A 20454-nucleotide genomic window follows, 5' to 3' on the forward strand; every position below is an offset into this window, starting at 1 on the left:
GTCTCTGCCGAACTCTAAAAACCTGTTCCATCTTTAATGAGGTAGTCGGATAGTCAAGGTGCAAGATTTCCATCTTGATACCTGCGACAAGCGTCCCATATGAGGGTTTTTGCATGTCAGCTACATCTGACGATGCTTTAGATTCAACCGTGCAGGGCTTTTTCGTCTCTGCTGGTTTTGGTGAATCATCACTTGAGCGCAAACGTTTACTAACCTGCTCATGGGAGTTTGTTTCTCCACCTGAGATAGATTCTGCGTTCGCCGCTCAAGAATTTGGTGGAAAGCGGCTTTATAAGGTACCCCGCTCTTGAGGAGACAACTCAGTCGTTTTCTGGCTGCACCACTGAACTTTTTTTTAGGTTCAGTTATTGGATCAGGAGTTGGGGAGTTGAGAAGCTCTCACTCCGGAAATGAATTTACAGGGAGGTCAGTAAGAGTCGTTAACGCGACATCCATCTCCTCTGTAGACTCGCTCCTGAACTAAATTTACAGGAAGGTTATTTGGAGTCGTAAAACTGATATCCATCTTCTCTGTAGACTCGCTCCTGAACTATATTCACAGGGAGGTTAGTTGGAGTCGTGAACTCGACATCCATCTCCACTGTAGACTCGCTTCTGATGTAAATTACAAGGAGGTCTGTTGGAGTCGTAAGCTCGACATCAATTTCCTCTGTAGACTTAGCGTCAGAAAGGATTTTTAAGTTCACTCTGTCCATAGAAGTCCTACGAGTAGCTAGGAAAAGAAAGTCAATCACGGCAGAGCCCCGCATCACCGTGACAACGCGATGCTACGACGAGAGGGTGCCCGGTGTCTTGAAGGTTCCGTAGAGACAGCTGATAGGCTCAGTGTCATTCATCCTCTCAGCACGGATACACATACTTTAGGATTGAGCCATCAAGAGGTAGATAAGTCTTGCAGATGTTTTTCGTTCATCCAGCAGCAGGAACACGCTGAAATCAGTCGCATAAATGTCTGACGAATATAATTCAATATCCAGCGTGGTATCAGCCAGGGGTGAAAGTACCTGATTTCAGTAAAGATTTACTAGAACCTACTGTGTCATGTATATGAAATTCAAATCGAAATACAAAAAGGAACAGGACAATGTAATATATAATTGAAAAAATATGGGGAATCTTCAATTTTGTTGTTTTGTTAATGTTTTTTTATCACATTTATAACCTAAAAAGTAATATAGATGTAAATGGGCGATAGAAACATATGATTTTCTCAACCTATACTCCCTCATAAATCAAGATCGATCAATAAAAATACATCTACTTCCATCTACCTCGTTCTATGAGGCTACTGTGAACAGAACACACTGTTCTGCAAACCATCGAGCGCCTAGTTCACATAGTTGAAAACATACTGATCATATTTCAAAGAATATATGAGTTCCTGATTCCCATCTCATTCGACGGCGGTTAACTTCACAAATTTGTTTTTCATTGAGTTTTCCTCTACACGGAATAGCTTAATGAACGGAAATACGCCGCATTCCATTTTCCTCGAAACCCTAAATTCAAACATCAGCATTTCTTGTCGAGGTATGTCGTTAGTCCAATCTTATGCGGACCCTGCTAAAATATTTATCAGCTTTCGGCTCGGCTGGGAATAAATTACGAAGGGATTATTGGATTGCCGAGGGTCTTAAATGAGACCAGATAGCAATTTGTTAAATATATGTTTTATATGCTCACATAAAATGAGCTCAATTTCAGAACCTGTCCTCATAACTCATGCAATCGATATGTAATTCGTTTATAGAGGGAGCCATGTCATAAAAAACCTGTACAAACAATGTATATTGGAATACTTGACCTGATTGGATTTGGATGTGACCTAATTTGATTTAGGTTTGGGTTGAAATGATATTTTTTCAGAAAGGGAACTCAATTGTTTGAAAAGCTATGTCTGAATTGCATACGTCTAGATTGTGTACATGTCTAGATTGCGCACAAAAAAAGATAATTCCTCGTGTAGAGGAAATCTCTATATCTGCCTGCAGTCATCTTCAACTTTGTAGATTAGGTCAGTTTATAGGTTAGGAAAGTTTTCGATAAGATGATTCTGTTTTCAACTTTGTAACTTGATTCTTAATGATTAATTAAAAAAAAAATAATAGTTTATAGTTCCCTTTTATCTTTAACTTCGTAGGTTAGGTTGGGTTAGAATAGTTTCAATAATAAAATTTCCGAAAATTGACAGCCTGTAGATAGTATGACAAAAAGTAGTTTGAGAAAAGTGTTGGTACTCGGGGACCTTTGAATTTGGGTAGATTAACACCTATCCTATTCATACGCTATCTAGATAGTTTTCTGGGGTGTACGAAATTGAGATACAAGATATTTGTTTTACGAAATCTCGCAAAAAGACAGCATTCAAATTCGAATCACAGGAAATACATATATTGTTACTCAACATGTTTCCAACAACCTTTTAAGGAGGCATCGAAACTTGAGCTTGTAAATCTGCCATTGTGAAGTAAGGCGATTGAAGAAGATTGTACAATCCACAGCTAGTAATGATCTGTGGAGATTCTAACTATGACAGCAGGTATGATGGGTTACCAGAATGATTACAGATCAGATGCAGTATGAGAGAGATGCTGGGTTAAAGCATATAACAATTGCCAGGAAAGAATCTGATGCACGAATTATTTCCACTTCAAAAATACTCCATAATACTGATACCTGAGGTATCAATGGATGCACTTAGAAGCTTGCTACTAGGCGATGACATGCAGAGATCTTAACGACAGAACAACCCATGTTAATTCCTTATAGCATGTGGGTCCCTCAATTTTAGTGTACAGGCGAATAGTAGCATGCAATGTGAAACTATCTACAAGTCACTGCTATTTGCTGAATTGGTTCAGATTGATTGATTATGGTGCAAAAAATACAGAAAATAACACCAATGTGAAATCCACAAAAATATAATTAAAAGCACGAGCTTTTCTCAATATCAGTCAGTAAAATAAAGAGTAAAGAGACCAATCTTTTCGAAAATTATAAAAGTCCAATTCAAAGATAAGGACACAATTGGTTGGTTTCAGTTTTTTTGCAAATAACGTGAAATGAATATACTGAGAAATAGTCAGATTGACCGGTAAGAAGATTTTCATCTATATTCACATATTGACAGATATGCAGAAACAAATAACAAATGATGATGATATTAATATAACTCAATCAGCCAATTCAAACAAAACCAAAATCTACCCTCATCTCCCCCATTACAGCCAACAAACAAACCATTTCTAGTAGAACAACAAAGAAGTCAGATATAGGAAACAATCTCATGACAATGCGTAATCATCCTTCCTCATACAAACAAAGGTTCACGTCTCCACTTTAACACGCCACCGCCATTAACAAGTGAAATAAAAATCACAACAACAAGATCACTATGACAGAAAAAACAAAGGACGTCCACACAAATAACAAAAAAAATGTCAAAAATTATTTTATTTCAACAATGAAGCCTAGGTTTGTACCATAAGGTTATTATAAAACTACCATTAACAAAAAATTTTCATTGTAGCTCAAATATAAGAAATTGAATTGAATATATATATATATATATATATATATATATATATATATATATATATATATATTATAAATGCAATTGTATCACAATTTAATTTACACATATGAGTACACATATTATTGTGAGTAAGTGGGTCGAGCAGGGTCAACCGACTTCCGAACACGTAACGGCACACCTAGATAATGACAAATGATATTTTGTCGAAACGTTGGTGAAATTAACGATAATATCACATACACGGATCAAATACCTGAAAAACCTCAGAACTTCAGATTTAACATTCGATACCTTAACAGGGAGATAAGGTAGCTAGTAGATTTCACCTGTGGAATGGAAAATTTGGAAAAATACACAATTGTTCTTAGGAAATATAGGACAGTTTTTAATTGTAAAAGTAAAAATATGTTATATTTAGAAATATATAAATTCATCAATAGCCAAAAGAGAAAATTCCTTAATTCTACGAAAGTCCTAAATCTACACAGAACAACGAACTATTCAATATAGAAACACCGAACAAATGTGGTAATTGTCAGTTGATGAATTGCAGGTTACTGTAATTCGGCAGAGTCCAATTTCTGGATTTGATTTCAAGTACTTGTTATTGTATTATTCAGTTCGTAGGTCTTTTCATTAATATATGCATATATTGTTTATAAATGGTTTAAGTAAATACCTTACTTTCCTCCAACGCTGGTGTGTGTATGGTGTGATATTTCTGTGAAGCTGGAACTCGTGGATTTCTTACTCGACTTGGCTGGACAGGTAGGTTTTTTCGCTGACTTTATTGTTGCTAATCAGTATTCACTACTATTCAGTTTAATTCTAAATTCATGTACTTTATATAATTCAAATTTTACGGAGAGAAAATTTTAGCGTGGCGTCTCTTTCGTTGCCTCAAGAAGAATCCCCTTGTTGATAAATCAATTGAAAATCTATCTCGTTCCCCTAGTTACCATCCATCAATTTTCACATATACAAATTTTCAAATTCTTTTTCAGGAACATTTTCTATTCTACTAATTTAACATTGGCTCTGAAATTTAAATACATTTTCCTTTTATAGTTTCGTACAAAAATAGTTAACCTCACTTTTATGTAAATATAAATATTTTTCATAAGCATCACTTCATGTCAGTTTCTAAGGAAGTTATTCACAATAATGAATTTTGAATTTCACATCATTCCTAAATAATAACAATTAGTTTATCATACCTTTTTCGTTTTTCTATCACAGATGTTAATTTAATTTTATCTGACATTTCTTTCTAACCTATATCGGTTGTCAGTTTTTTGTATTTTGCTGCGTTTCAATGTAAGAATGTTAATATTTGAATTTCCCACTATTATTTGCTTGTTTCCGGTCAAAGCTGTGGGTTTCAAATATGTACAGGGTGTCCTTGCTGTATTTTTGTATCTGAATTCCTTCGTGATGTTTTTTAAAATTCCCATACACTGTTGTATTTCCAGTCTTTTCATAACAATATATATATATATATATATATATATATATATATATATATATATATATATATATATATAATCTGTTTTTCCGTAAACTGTCTGAAATTGTTGGGATCGGTACATAACACATGATTTTTGGAAGTTTTGGATGCTTTACCAGAAAATTTCTCTCAAATTTATACCCGGAATCATTGATCTTTATCGAAAAATGTCAGTGTACCTACCCTGTTAGATATAGAAATAGATCACCGTTTTAGATTCACGAATTAGATTACTTTATTTCCTGAAGACGTCAACTTAGTTCGTGAAACGCACGTCGAAAAAATTGTTGCAGTACTGGTGTTTGAAAAATGTGCTCGTTTTGGATAAGTCGTTCTCAACAAAAAACGTATGTTCTTAGTGCACTCATACATATATACAAGGAACCACTTTCTTTGATGCCTTTGTATATTTTCTCTGCAGTAGGTGATGACGAAACACTGTTAATATTTCGGATTTATGGTTTCCACTCGACTACGAATGAAATTAAAAGGCATGGGGGAAATCAACCGCGAATCCAATGCATATTCTATTTCATCTATTATTTAAATCTTTGGACCGTGAAAAAAAAAGAGGAAAAATGAAGGTTTTAATTGTGTATTCATTGTACTTCATTTAATTGCACTCTAGGGGTAAAGTGTAATGTGTTCTGTTGTAATTCTTTTGCAACCTTCGTTAAATGAAATTAGATGGAACAGGGCAGAATTTATCGCTACGCTTTTTTACGGCTTTACCGGTTATAAAACCTTGTTGATTTTGTTTATTTATGGTGCAGCACAAACAAAATATCGGGTGAATATGAGCGTGAAATGTGAAATATTGGTTAAATTTATGAATATTGAAGAATATTCGGCAACCCCATTCCCAAATTTTGTTTGTAAAAATATGAAATCTCATTTCAATATGATTGTTAAAAACGATGTGATGAAAACATTGCCTCGTGTTGAAATCAAATATTTAATTATATACCAGCTATTGGACAGATTTCAATAGATTCTTATTGAAGTAAGCATGTTCATATTTCCAGAATCGACAGAAAACTCGTCTACTTATCAATATGAATAAGGATCTCTTCAGAAATCTGCTGCAAAGAAAATCGTCAATAAATAGCTCTTTAGTACGCGCCAACTAAGATAAGATTTTGATGCGCACTTAGAACCAAATTGTACCCGCTCCAGAAGATAGCTTTTGGTCACACAAACAAATGTCAATAGTATAGTGGCGTCGACAGTTATATCGACATAAATATCAATTTATTATTTATATAAAATAAACTAATGATTCAATGGGTGTTATTTTGTGCTTAAGAATATTAACCTGGGGCCACAAATTAGAATTCTTAATGCACGACTTTACTTCGTCAGCTCTGGTTCCTTTCGATACCACTGGTAGAGTCTGCCGAAAGTCTCCGGCCAGCAAAACTGTTACGCCACCCATTAATTTTGAATTATGAATGAAATTGGTCACTGACAGAGATCTACAGGGTGTCCCAAGCCTCTGATAAAATTCGAAATATCAGTTATTAGTTACAAAAAAAGTTGATAATGAATTTTAGGAATCCGTAAGATCCATGTGTCATTATGTGGTGACACCATAACGTTATATTTTTACTTATGGAACGCCCTATATCAAATTGCATTCATAGAATATACATAAAACATAAAAAAAAATACAATTCAAGAATGAAGTAACATTAACTACAATACAAATTATGATGCATCCTAAAAAATTATACTTATTATTATCACTAAATTACATTTCAGAAGTTTCAACTTTTTTCCTCAGAAAATGATAAAAAGTCACTCTCGTCGCTTGAATCATCTAACGTTATTTTGACAGGATGAACATCTTAAAAAGCATCAATCTGAACTTATTTTTCTAAATATTCATCTTCTACTTCAGCAACAAGTCCACACCGTTTTTTCTCATCGTTTCAGTTGATTTTACAAAATTTTGCCTCTACAAATTTTTCACATCTTCTAATTTGAATGTGACATTTTCTTTTCTGATGTTGTTTATTACAGGGCAACTGTAATATCAGTTCTATGGGATTTAAATCCGGATAATATGGAGGTAAGCGAAAAACGGTATGACCTTGTTCTTGTAAGAGTTCATCGAACTGATAAGTTATAAACCGTTCTTTATTCGACTTAATTATCTGATATAATTCAGGTTTTAAATTAGTACGATTGAAGCGAATCTTCTTTTGAATCAGCCATTCAATCATATTATTTTTTCTTGAATTGCTATTAGGTTGCTGAATTAAATTGAACAGATTCATAGGAGGCATTACCACAGACCATTATAGAATTACCAGGTTAATTTAGAATCAGTTCCTTCAGTAACCATTTGCCATAATTCGTGAAATTCATCATGTGGAATGTTATATTGCTTTGAATTTGGGAAAAATTGGGTTACGAAAAAATACGGTATTGCACTTCAAATTGATGCATCATATTGCGACATGAGGAAATTCATGTGAGGAATGTATGTATGTGTGAAAAAAATGTGTCTGTTCTGTAGTGGAATTTTTCGTTTTGGCTATGTGCATTCGTTTTAAAGAACTTTCAAACCCCGTCTAGCATAGTATCGACATATAGTGATTCAGTTTCACGGTTAAACCATATTTCACAGTCAGATTTTATATTTGTGGGAAGGAACTAATTTTCAGGCCGAAGTTAGCGTATACCTACTTCTCAGTTGGAGTCACGTCAATGAGATGAACTATATTAGTTAAAATTAAGGATAAAATTAGGTTTCGAGAAAAAAATGTATTAAATTAAAAAGTTACTGAGAGGTCAGCGTATGTATTTATGATAAATAACAGTCTATTCTGCTGCGAACTATGCATCTGTTTTTATACGTCTCCAACCTCATCTAGCATGACGTTGGCAACTTGTATTCAGTTTCGAAAGCAAACCAAACGTTACCGTCAGTTGTAGCAATGATGAGAAGACCAACTTATTTTCCTGTCAAATTGAGGGCATACATACTTTTCAGTTGGAGTCACGGCAATGTCGTATACTGATATTATTGGTTCAATTTAGAATAAATAAGGTTTCGACAAAAAATGCTACAAATATCAGTTTATTTTACTGTGAAATGTTACGTATTTACACTACGCATCAATTTTGAGTACCTCACAAATCCCCACGCCAAGCACAACACTGAAAGAGAATAATCTTGCTTTTATTCCATAGTTGAACCAAACTCCACGGTTAGAAGAAGTGAGTAAAGAAATTCAATTTCTACCAAAGGTATGACATACCTACTTTTCAGTAATAGTTACGCCAATGGCATATGATGTAAAGGCCGCGACGGAATGCAAAAGTTACGAACAATAAGAAAAGAATGATAAGTTTTATATTATACGTGACCACGGAATACAGACACAAATTATAGAAAATTGACCAATGAAAGTAGTTGCTTTCACTGACAATTAGAACATTACCTCAAGGTCTTTCCCAGTCCGAAACTATTTCTTTCCCGAATATGTATTTTACAATTCATTTACAGATTTTTGGCGTTTTCAGTGTTTTCTCTACATGAAATAGACCTGAATAATAGGTAACTATTTTTTCGCCGTTTGTTATTTTCAGCGTCATATAATGAATGAACTTTTTACACTTTCATTACTCTATGTTTTGTACGACTTTTATTTGTAACTAACGTAACTGCAGTTTTCTCCTATACGGACATTTTCAAACTTAATAAACTCATAAAGTTTATTGTATAAGTTTGGAAATGTCCGTATAAGACGAAACTGCAGTAACGTTAGTTACAAATAAAAATGGTAAAAAAACATAGAAATTTTCATTTCTCTTTTCAATATGATTTCCTACCACGTAGTAACGGCCACATCTATCAATTTACTCTTATTACTCATTTCTCATCATTTGTGTTGTAATAGTTTGTTTCATGTTTGACCAGCTCAAGTTGATGATTTTCAAATTGGTACTTCACGAGAGTCTACAATATCATCCATATTACTGCACGTAATTTACTCTATTCACTTCATACACTACTCCAAAACCTATGTCTTAAATACACAGGCTAACTGTCTGAGTGACACAGCAACGGCTCTTCAATAGTGAACATACAGTTTTGGATATGTATCACGTTCTTTAACCTACAGGAGGGTGTTAATAGCCGAATTTCATCTTCATTGTTGGATGAGTACTGTTTAGAAAATCTGGTTAAGATCTATTTTTCTGTTGACCAGCTGTAATCTCCCTACGAACGACAAATCTCAAAAGTCGGAACTTGTACGAGTTAAGAACTAACAAGATCTTACCTTCTAACATGTGATTCCTAGTACTTGATTGAGTCCAACTGAATTTTCAATACAGTGTATTGTACGACATCTAAATGGTTTATGAAATCTTGTAGATTTGGGGGAATCTGGCAACAATGTCTCATGCAGAATGCCATATTAGAACGAAATTTGCAAATCAAAGACTGGTTTTTCCCCAGATTTACATGGTATTACCGGTAAAGCGGTGTTGCTATGTGCCCGATATTCTCTCAGTATATCTACTCTTGCGAAACATGCCTACATGTCTGTGTAAGTATAATAGATAACATCTCGTGCGTCACAAGATGTGACGCCCGAAGATGCTATTGTATAGCGAAACATGTGTCGCGGTTTTGTATACTTTCGAGTGGAAATCTCACATGAATTTTGGTAGACCTTGATATTTCGTCACGATTTAGAGTTAAGACGGAGGACTAGTTACGCCTGCTCTGTATATCCTAAGGAAATTGGTTCGTTAAAAATATATAATTTGAAAAAATAAAGTTAGCAGAGCGTGGTTTCGATCCACGGACCTCTGGGTTATGGGCCCAGCACGCTTCCACTGCGCCACTCTGCTCTTATTACTTACCAAACGATAATACATAAATCAAAAGTAACCCAGTCATGACCAGTAATGTCGGTGATGAGTGTTAAGTTGTGAATTTAAATCAAGTTCCGTGGTGCATAGAATGTAATTCACCTGAGAAATAGAAGGCATTTTATGTTTTGGGGTCCACTACATTTTTTTACAAATTTACTGTAAACTGTCAAATAGCATGTCAGATGTTATTATTCATCACTGAAAAATAATTGATCCACACTTTCGAAAAAATTCGACAAATGTGTTTATTCTACTACTCTTTTGGGAGTATTCAATTGAACATGATATTAAACTATGTCCATCCAACAAATAAAGGAACTCAATCAAAGCTAGATGCGTGATCAAAGCATGATCACCACGCACATTTGCCTCTATTGGGTAGAATAAACAAGTTTCCTCAAGCTGGCCAGATTTAACTGCAATCGGCTAGCGGAATTCATTGTTACAGTGTCGGAGTGGTCAGTTACGTTTAAACGCCTGGGTTGTGTACAAATACAGGATTTTAAAGTTTAAAATTTTTGAAATGTCAAGTACTGATACGGCTGAAGAAACTGCTGATTCGTGTCCCCACACTCCACCTAAAAAAATCCTATACCTAGCCGCATACAAGCAGCAGGAGATCACGTGCACTATGCATGATAATGTTTCTTAGATGGACAGAGAATAGAATGGAATTTTTGACGTTTGTTATCAGAATATAGGATTGCCAACCTTACTATACTAACTGCCTCCTCGGGGTTCTATCCCCTCTGTTATGGAACTTTGTAATGGACGAGCTATTATGTATCTTGGACCACAATGGGTATAAAGCACTGGGCTATGCAGAAGACTTAGTCATCTTATTCCAGGGTGAAGGGATGCATGCAGCAGGCCCTGAATATTATAACAAGATGGACCGAAGAAGAAGGGCTTAACATAAGCACATCCAAATCGACCATAGTAACATTTACCAAGAGGACTGAAGCGGACGGTCTCGGACCTCTAAAACTTCGAGGTGAAGAAATACAAGTGTCGGGGGAGGTTAAATATCTGGGAGTAATCCTAGATTCCAAACTGACCTGGAACCAACACTTGGACAGGATAAAGAGGAAAGCGGAGGTAGCACTGATGCTCGCCAAACGCACCTATGGAAAAATATGGAGGCTCAAGCCAGACATGGTATATTGGCTATACACGATGGTGGTTGAACCCGTGATAACATACGCATCACTGGTCTGGTGGCCAAAGATGAAGCAGGCGATCGCCATCAACAATCTAGGCAAGGTGCTAAGACTTGCATGTTTGGGAATCACGGGAGCAATGATAACTATCCCAACAGCTGCATCGAAAACACTCCATAATCTACCTCCTTTACACTTTGTGATAATGGGGGAGGCCAGGATGGGCCAATTCAGACTGGAAAATTTACCCAACTACAAAAGACCGGACCGAACAGAAATTTCGGATGACCATTAGTCATCTCGAAAACATGTTTGGAAAAAACACCTGGTATACAGATGGATCGAAGACCAAACATGGAACGGGAGCTGGAATATACCGAGCGAATACAAATTTAAACTACAGCTATCTGCTAGGACTATACACATCCGTCTTTCAGGCGAAAGTGTATGCTATCTTGCAGTGTGCAAATCAAATTGAGACCTCAAAGAAATGAGCGGATTAATATTTTTACAGACAGCAAGAGCGCACTAGGGGCTCTAACAAACCCGAATGTGACATCAAAACTGGTCTGGGAATGCCATAAAGAACTTGCAAACAGGAACAAATTAACTTTGTACTGAATGCCAGGGCATTCATGAATCACAGGTAATGATAAAGCTGATGAATGCGCTAGACGCGGATCATCAACTTCATATATTGGTCCTGAACCAGTTCTGGGGTTACCAAAATCATTGATACGAAACCAGATTAGGACATGGACAAATAAGAAGCACACAGAGTACTGAATAAAAGTACCTGGCAATAAACACAGTAGAACCCTCATTAGCCTTCCAGGACTAACATGTTTGAGTGGAATTCGGTGAGTGAATCGGTGTCAGAGACCGACTCACAAAAAAAAAGTTTTATGTTTTCAATAATCATCAGTTAAAGCATTTTATAGTTAGAGTAGGGTATAAAAAGACATTTAGAGCATGTTGTATCATTATTGAAAATTTACAAGAAAGTATTATAAACTTTTCAAAAACATATAAAATAAAAAACGTATGACCCAACTTTAAGCAGTAAAAACTAAAATTGTAACTTTTTCGTAAAAAAGTAAAGCAATATATATTCAAAATATGTTAGTAATTTAACCTAAACAATAGACCCAATTGTTAGAATTGGCAGAAACTAAAATTCTGTCGTTAAAGTTCATCAAATTTATTGCAACTGTGACAGCTAAATCTGGTTTTCCTACTTTTTTTGGAGGAACAGTAGAAACAACGTCTATGTGCAGGAAGTGTAGGAGTTTGATTTTCATCAATAGTGTAGATTTCGTGTATTCTCAATTTAGTTGTTCTGGGAAGACCATTAGAGTTGACACGCTTTTTAACATGAGCTTCTACCAATTGATATCCAAGATCTTCTATAAATGATCTTCTTGGAATCGGAGGTTTATCTTTATTATTATTATTTTGGTGTATTATATAGGAGTTGATAGAAGCTATGTTCAAGGCACCATACAAAATTACCATAGGCCAACGCCGTGTATTTCTTGCACAATCGTAAGCTGCACATAATTTGTCAACGGTGTCCACTCCACCATTTGTACGATTGTAGTCAATTATAATTTGTGGCTTATTTGTTTCACTATCAAGCGAATCATCTTCCCTGTGCCAGGTTTACATTTTTATTTTTTTTCGGAATGTACGACAGTAGGGTACACTTTTCTTGATACCCGAATATAGTTGTTCCTTCAGGTCTCTTCATCTTCATTTCGTTAGGAATTTGTGGTTTGTTTTTTCTCAGTGTACCTGTAACTGTCAGCCCATAATCATTCAATAGTTTATAGGCTAAGGCAGTAGAACTAAAAAAATTGTCCATAGTAACATTACGGTGTGAGCCCCATATGGGTTGGCATAACCTTGGCACTAGTGAAATATTGGATGTATCTAAACTATATGGACCCACTGGTTGTTTACCACAATAGATCTCCATTTTAGCAGTGTAAAACATTTTTACGTCTACTAAAGAATAAACTTTCAACCCATATTTGTTGGGTTTACATGGAATATAGACTCTGAATCCACAGCGACCTCTAAATGACCACAACATTTCATCCACAGTTACAGACTTCGACAGCGAGAAATATTTGGGCAAATTTTTATTTAGTTCATCAAAAAATTCTCTTACTGCTGCTAGTTTATCTAATTTTACCTTCTCTGTTCTTGTAGTAACATCGTCCATTCGGATATTTTGCAGCAAAAACTTGAACCTTTCAAGGAACATTGTCAATCTGAAAATTTCTATTCCTATGCCATTGGATCTGAACAGATCGCGTATATTTTGGCGACCACTTTTTGATTTTCCAGAAATATAAAGCAGCCCAAGTAGGGCTTTCAGTTCATCAATATCAGTGAGTCTGGCTGTTCTATATTCCTTAGAATATTGTTTCCTTTCTATTTGTCTGTTAGTGTGGACGACAATTCTTTCTAACATGGTGTCAGTGATAAATAAACTCCATCTTTCAATTGCAGTTTTTTTCTCTTTTGCTAAACCTTTTACTCCTGGTAACCTTGTTATAATATTATCTGACCATGTTCTTACATTTGGATATCTGGTAAAATGTTTTCTCCATCTGGTGCCATCTTTGGAAATGAAACAAGGGATACGAATAGACCTATTGGTTTCAGGTTCTGCAGCATCTTCTTCAATATCATCGTCGGACATTTCTTGCTCGGTATCCGAGTTTTCCTCCTGAACCAATAACTCATCTTCTTCTAGGCTACCGTCACTGTCTTCAGCTAATTCTATATCGCTATCTACCTCTTCAAAGAGCTGTTGAAGTCTTCTGACTTCTTTCTCGTAACACCATGAAGACATTTTTATCTGAAAAAACTGTTTATCTTACCACTTTACTAAATCAAAACAGTTACGGGACGACTAACATCGGTCTTCGAGACGGATCACGTAAAATCTCAAATGAGGAAAACAGTCACAACATCCACCTTTAACACTTCAGCAGACACTGATCAGTTAGGATTAGGAAGGTACTGACACTATAGTAAGCTGTGGTACTGAGAAGGGCAAAATTGTAACGCTGGCAATCGGGCCGTACTCGGAATAATTCGTAATCGTCGGTCTCAGAGACGTACTGTTAGTTCCGGAAGGTTAGGGAACCGTCTGAGAAAAGAACCGAAGAACTACGTCAATATAGTGGAGACCGGCTCAGTATAATTACAGGGTTACTAACCGATAATTGTCCGCTTGGAGGACACCTGAATAAAATGGGGCTGTAAAACGGAGACCTCAGCTGCAGATTATGCAACGAAGGGATAGAAACAGCTCTACACATCTTATGCGAATGTGAGGCACTGAATCACAGGAGGCAGGCAATATATGGAAGTACAAAATTACGTCTAGAAGAATATGACGAACATCCATCACGGAACCTGTACAAACTAGTACAGGGAACGAAACTAATGGAATATGTGTCATGAGAAGATGGGATAATAAACGCAATAAGCTCATGAGGCTGCAGTGTTTTCTGGAGACTTGGACTAAATGGACAAGTCAGACTGCTCCCAAGGTACCAAAAAAACTGCCTCCTCTTGTCAGATGCAATTAGGTATTTTGATATTATCACCAAGAGAGAGTTAAATAAAAGCTTTTAAAAATATAAAGATTACGGTTTAAAGACAAACAACGGTAAGGCACGAATATATAATTGGGGGAAATCAACTACACACTTGTGAAACAGTTAGTTATAACATTAAAACATATGTTTAGTGAATGCTTCAAATGTCACATTCGACAGTTTATGAAATATCTGATTACTTGAAAATAGAGTTATACGAATTTAGCAAATTAGAGAACATTTTGAAGTACTTGAGAAAAAAAATATGTGCTCTGAATGAAATTTTTATCTGATAAGATAGACGTATCAGAAGAAAAAAAAATAGCAGAGCGTGGTTTCGATCCACGGACCTCTGGGTTATGGGCCCAGCACGCTTCCACTGCGCCACTCTGCTCTTGGTAAATTTTCTATGACAAATATACTTGGAGTACAAGACAGTAACTTGTAGAGCCAGTAAATATACATTTTCACGGAATGGGTATCAAATATTCAAGTTACTTTTTCAAGATACATATTCTGAATTGAAAATGAGAAATAATACTTCATATAGAAAAAAAATTGATTGGCCCTTTATATTTGGGACATCACCAAAAATAATATTTATTCTCACTCTGTTTTGGTTTAGTTCTAGTCGAATAATTGACACAGAGCTCACAGTGTTGCCTCTATACTATTATATTTTCTTACAAACAAATAAAAGTGAGGTTATTGCAGAAAATCTGTGTCAGTTGACGTTCGTTGATATATTATAATTGGGTCAAATTTGAAAAATTATCTTTGCCGGTTGGTAATAAATTCATTCTGCTGTTCGATATCTGAATAGTTCATGATATACTGGGTAAAATGAGGCTATATTGTTTTGTGTCTAGATATTGCAAAAGTGCTGCTCCAAGTATAACGTTACATATGGTAACTAGAGTAATAAGAGACGTGAATGAGAAATAACAAAGAAGCAATAATTTTCTTGTAAATTGAAAAGAGAATATTTTTAGGAGAAATTTAAAAAAAAGAACCCCAATATAAACGGTATCCAACATTTTTTCAAAGTAGACCACGTAAATCAAATCAAGTCGTCAACAGATTTGCATGTACACCAGTGTGTAGTCATACTACAGTTGTCAAAGTAAATCTATGTTATATCTAAAAATAATTAGGATAGTGAAATTCTAATCTGCTCAAATGAATAAAATGAATACCGCTCAGCTAGTGAATCATATAATTACAATATATCAAGAAAACTTGAATGAAATTTTATAGTTTCCAAGGTTTACTTCTTTTGGCGCGTTAGGGAAAATTGATGAGAGTGAATTTTTACGATGAGCGCGCACACCGTCACAAAAAACCGACACACTGAAGTTAGCTTCTTCTTCTTTAATTTATATGGCAGTCCATAGTGAACAGAAACTTCGTCCGAGGGCGCTGCTCCTCTTTCTCGTGGCAATGCTACCACTCTAATTTTTCTCATTCACTTTTTCACTAGGGGGCTGCCAATCCTCTCGATATGACATTTATAAATAACACATCTATTATCGCACTGACGACCTCTTCGAAAACATTGACATCCAGCCTGGTTATTGGCGTAGGGAGGCCAGTTCTTTTCAAAATGCCTTTCACTTCAATATTTATTCAAACTTGACTTTATTTTTCAGATAAAATGGACAAAAAAAATTATGTCGAACGGTTTTAATTAAACATATACTAAAAACTGAAAAATTTAGGGAGGTTCTAGGTAGCAGTCATCACCCAATTCTTTCCAGCAATCTACGGTATTGATCATATAAAAAAATAATGAAATCGTTGGGCGTAGCGTGGTCTGAGTAAATATGTGAAAACCGTGATTAAAATCGGTTTGGTAGTTTTTGAGTTTGTCGTGTTCAGAAAGACAAACAACGAGTAGACAAATTGACACAGCCAATATTTTTTATTTTTATTTTAGGACAGATCGTATATTTAATTCTGACATAATTTAAGTACATTGAGACAAATTCATGTCCAGGAAATAAACAAAATATCCATAAGATATTATAACAATATATTTCTCACATCCAATTGGTTTGAAGCATGAACCATTTTGGTAAAATAAAAAAAATGAAATTCCATATTTATACAATATAGGAAGTCTGTATAAACAAATGTGAACTTCATTTAGAAATAATATGATGAACTTCCACTGTAACGCCCTTATTTTTCTATATTTCAAAACGTCACTGAACAACGCATTTAACAAACTGTATTACTGGCAGTCCATACTGTCTAAGAACAAACATTAATGAATAAATAATCATTCCTATTTTCCTATCGCTACCACTAATATCTTACATAACTCATGAATACCCAAACTATCAAAAGAAACAATCATCGAAATGTGTCATCGAATTTCCATTCACAGCCATCATTTGCCTCCATCGTTGAAGTCGACAATGATGCCAGTTCACACAAATTAAAGCAATGTGAATCCATTATTTTCGTCAGTGATATCAGGAATATGAGAGAAGCTGATGCTAGGACAATTTGTTTTTGAATTTTATTCATTTGATGGTGTACCTATGAAAAATAGTCGAATCAATGAAATATTCTCCACGGAAATCCTCAGAAACAGCTCCGATTTGATGATTGTTTGTCTTATTATAATATTTGAAATCATGAAACTTTTGAAGTGTCGACCAAATTGTTTATGTAATTTAAACAATATGAATGATATTCATACATGGCATTTATTAAAACAAATCAATTACAATTGAAGTAACAATACTACATAAAATATTAACGTGGTAGCCATGACAACAACTTCAAAGTTGTTTTGATGAATGTGACTGTTAAGTATTCATTAAATCATACATTTCAATTATTTTTACTATTTTTAGTATAATAAGTCGATTCAATTCCTTTCATGAATCTCCCGTTCTACGCTAATGCATTTATTTTCACTTTAATCTCTGATTTCCATATGTGAGTTTTTGTTTACTTTTTTATTTCGTGACGAAAGTTGAAGGGTTTTACCGGACATAAGCAGTACTCAATATATCGAGCGTGTCGCATGTTTCAACAGAGGTCGCTTATCAATTCATACAAAGTTTCATCTTTATGTTACCGTATCTTCTGACTAATTTGTCAATTAGTAATTCAGTCAGACTTGCTGATTGAAGTGTGCCAATTGTAGTGCATTATTCGTGTTACTGGATAGCTTATATAACACCATAGGCCGGAGAGGGGCCCCATCTTATCATCGAGAAGAGACTGGAGATTTGGGTGAGTCTATAAGAAATTTTCTTCACCATCTCGATATTTTAATTTTTATGTACATACAGGTAATCAGATTTTGAGCTACTACAAAATAGTGATTATCATGAAAGCGTCTAAAAGAAATCGTGGTAAATATTCGTTTTGAGGACACCCGGCGATTTTGAAAAAAATGTTCAGTGTACTTACGTATTTTGATGCGTAGATTACGAATCCGAAAGAAAAAAGCGGCACTCTTCCTTATTTACAAAGCTACGACCCTTCAAAGTTCAGAAAAGGGCAACTTTTCAGCCTTCTTTTTCACAAGATAAAATATTTAGAAACAGAAGCATTTATTCACTAGGTCACCTTTACACCTTATTCCTCCTTCCTTGACACTTTTCACTTCAACAATCAACATTTTTCCAATAAAAATGTTAAAAAATGTACGGAGCTGCTTTTTGGTTATTTATCTCTGTATTTTACGTTTTCAAGGTTAATGACATAGTTGGTACGACGGAGGCTGTCAATATTCCTAAAGTAATTCAAATGTTTTCTGCCTTCATTCTTTAGATCGTAAATTGGTTTTTGGTGGTGTATTACGAATTTGAAATAGTAGGCGGGGGCAAATTCCAACCGCTTTTTTCTGAAATGTCACTAGAAACTAACCTAGAAATAGAAGAGAATGTCACCAGAAGAAGTATTCGTTTTTAAATTGAGTTTTAAAAAAAATGTTGATTGTTTAATTGAAAAGTGTCAATTAAGAAGGAATTAGGTTTAAAGGTGACCTAGAAGGCTGAAAAGTGCTGAACTTTGAAGGGCCGTAACATTGTGAATGAGGGAGAGCACCGCTTTCTTTTGGATTCGTGACCTACGCATCAAAATATGTAAGTACACTCAAAAAATTTTTCAAAATCGCCAGGTGCCCTCAAAACGAATATTTACCGATTCTGATTGCTGAGTTATGAATGAAATCCAGTTCTCTCAAAACTGATTTTTTAACTGAGTTATAAACTATACAGTCATAGTCAATTTTGGATCGTATCAATGCCATATATATTCTTATCGAGCATGTAGTCTCCTCCCCAACTTTTGTTTGCCAGCGTTCTCATGGGGTTAAGCCCGTTTTGGCCAGATGATTTCAGATTTCTGATATGTGTTTTCCAATTTAATTTGCGGTCAAAAGTCATACCTAGAAATTTTAAATCATCAGCATATTCCAACGAGTTTGTATATAGTTTCAGTTCAGGCTCATGCTTAGTTTTCCTCCTTGAATAGATCATGCATTTGGTCCCACTGATTCTAAACGATCTTTGATGGAGTTTAGGGCTCTTTGTAGGTTGTATTGCATCGATTGGATTTTCTTACCTTTCATAAACATAACAAGGTCGTCTGCGTGGAGTTTTGCTTTTACTTGATTGTTGATTGCAGTTGTTCAATATTTGGTTGATCCCTACAAGAAATAGTGATGCGCCAAGAACAGATCCTTGTGGTGATCCGTTCAGCTGGGTTTTCATAGATGAATTGATACCGTTATCACGTACCCAAAATATTCATATTTGCGATCTATTATCAGGCAGTAAAACATCTTGATATTGTCGCAACTCAGTACTCGATTGGCTATTAACAAGAGGATTTTATTCGCTGTTTCACCCATTCATCATTCATCCAAAATAAATGAAAAAACTCATGTAGAAACTTAATTAAATATTCATTGTAAAGAAATGGAAAAAATAAACTCACACTCAGATGTAAAAAAAATATACATTAAAACACCAAAAACTTACATTATACTGCCACCCAGCAGGATCGAAGAGAAGGAGACGTGTTGCATTGTTGATGATCAATAGATACTCAAATGAAGATCTGAATACTGTCTCCTCATGATCTTGACCTCCCTTAATATTTATGAAGATTTATATGCTGACATTGCAACTTTGATCCGGTTACTGTACTAAGGTAAAATGCTCAGCATGCAATCTGTGCAAAGTTTGCGTATTTGCAGATTGTTTTATATTCTATATCCTGTGATCGGATCAATTTCGATGTCTATGAACTTGGAATATTAAAAGATGGAATTCTGAATACTGGGTGTATTTCTGTTAAAATATTAAAGTTGAGGTTGGAACATCTTTCAATTCATGTATCTACTTAAATTGATTTGAATTATTTCATGATAATTTTCTATATTTGACAATATTTCTGAAGATTTTGCTTTCGAGCAGATGAAGAAGTTTTGCGAGAAAGCCAAATATCTTAATGACATTTGGTAATTCTTCCCTTTTTTCTAGAAAAGTAGGGTTTTAACAAAATAAATTACACAATAAATACTCCATAATTATTTTGTAGTACCTAAAACGTTTCTTGAAATCATTTCTCGAGAGACAAACACGTGATAAACTGAATAAATCTTTGCACGGTTATAGTCGGCAGTGCCGTGGGATAGATACATAGTAAGAAATTCTCGGCGCATTTGTTCCGTAGTGACTCAGCTGCAATAGA

General features: G+C 35.0%; 2 non-coding genes across 2 annotated transcripts; both read right to left on the minus strand.

Moving 5' to 3' along the window:
• Nucleotides 1–9860: 9860 nt before the first annotated feature.
• Nucleotides 9861–9932, minus strand: TRNAM-CAU (transfer RNA methionine (anticodon CAU)). Its single transcript has one exon. It is a non-coding gene; the product is annotated as a tRNA-Met (tRNA).
• A 5123-nt stretch (nt 9933–15055) lies between these two features.
• TRNAM-CAU (transfer RNA methionine (anticodon CAU)) lies at nt 15056–15127 on the minus strand. The gene has a single exon. It is a non-coding gene; the product is annotated as a tRNA-Met (tRNA).
• Between the last annotated feature and the right edge of the window lie 5327 nt (nt 15128–20454).

Source organism: Leptinotarsa decemlineata, unplaced genomic scaffold (assembly GCF_025532065.1).
Source record: "Leptinotarsa decemlineata unplaced genomic scaffold, Ldec_3_MD MMD2_tig00000199_RagTag_RagTag, whole genome shotgun sequence".
In the NCBI taxonomy this organism is placed as follows: domain Eukaryota; kingdom Metazoa; phylum Arthropoda; class Insecta; order Coleoptera; family Chrysomelidae; genus Leptinotarsa; species Leptinotarsa decemlineata.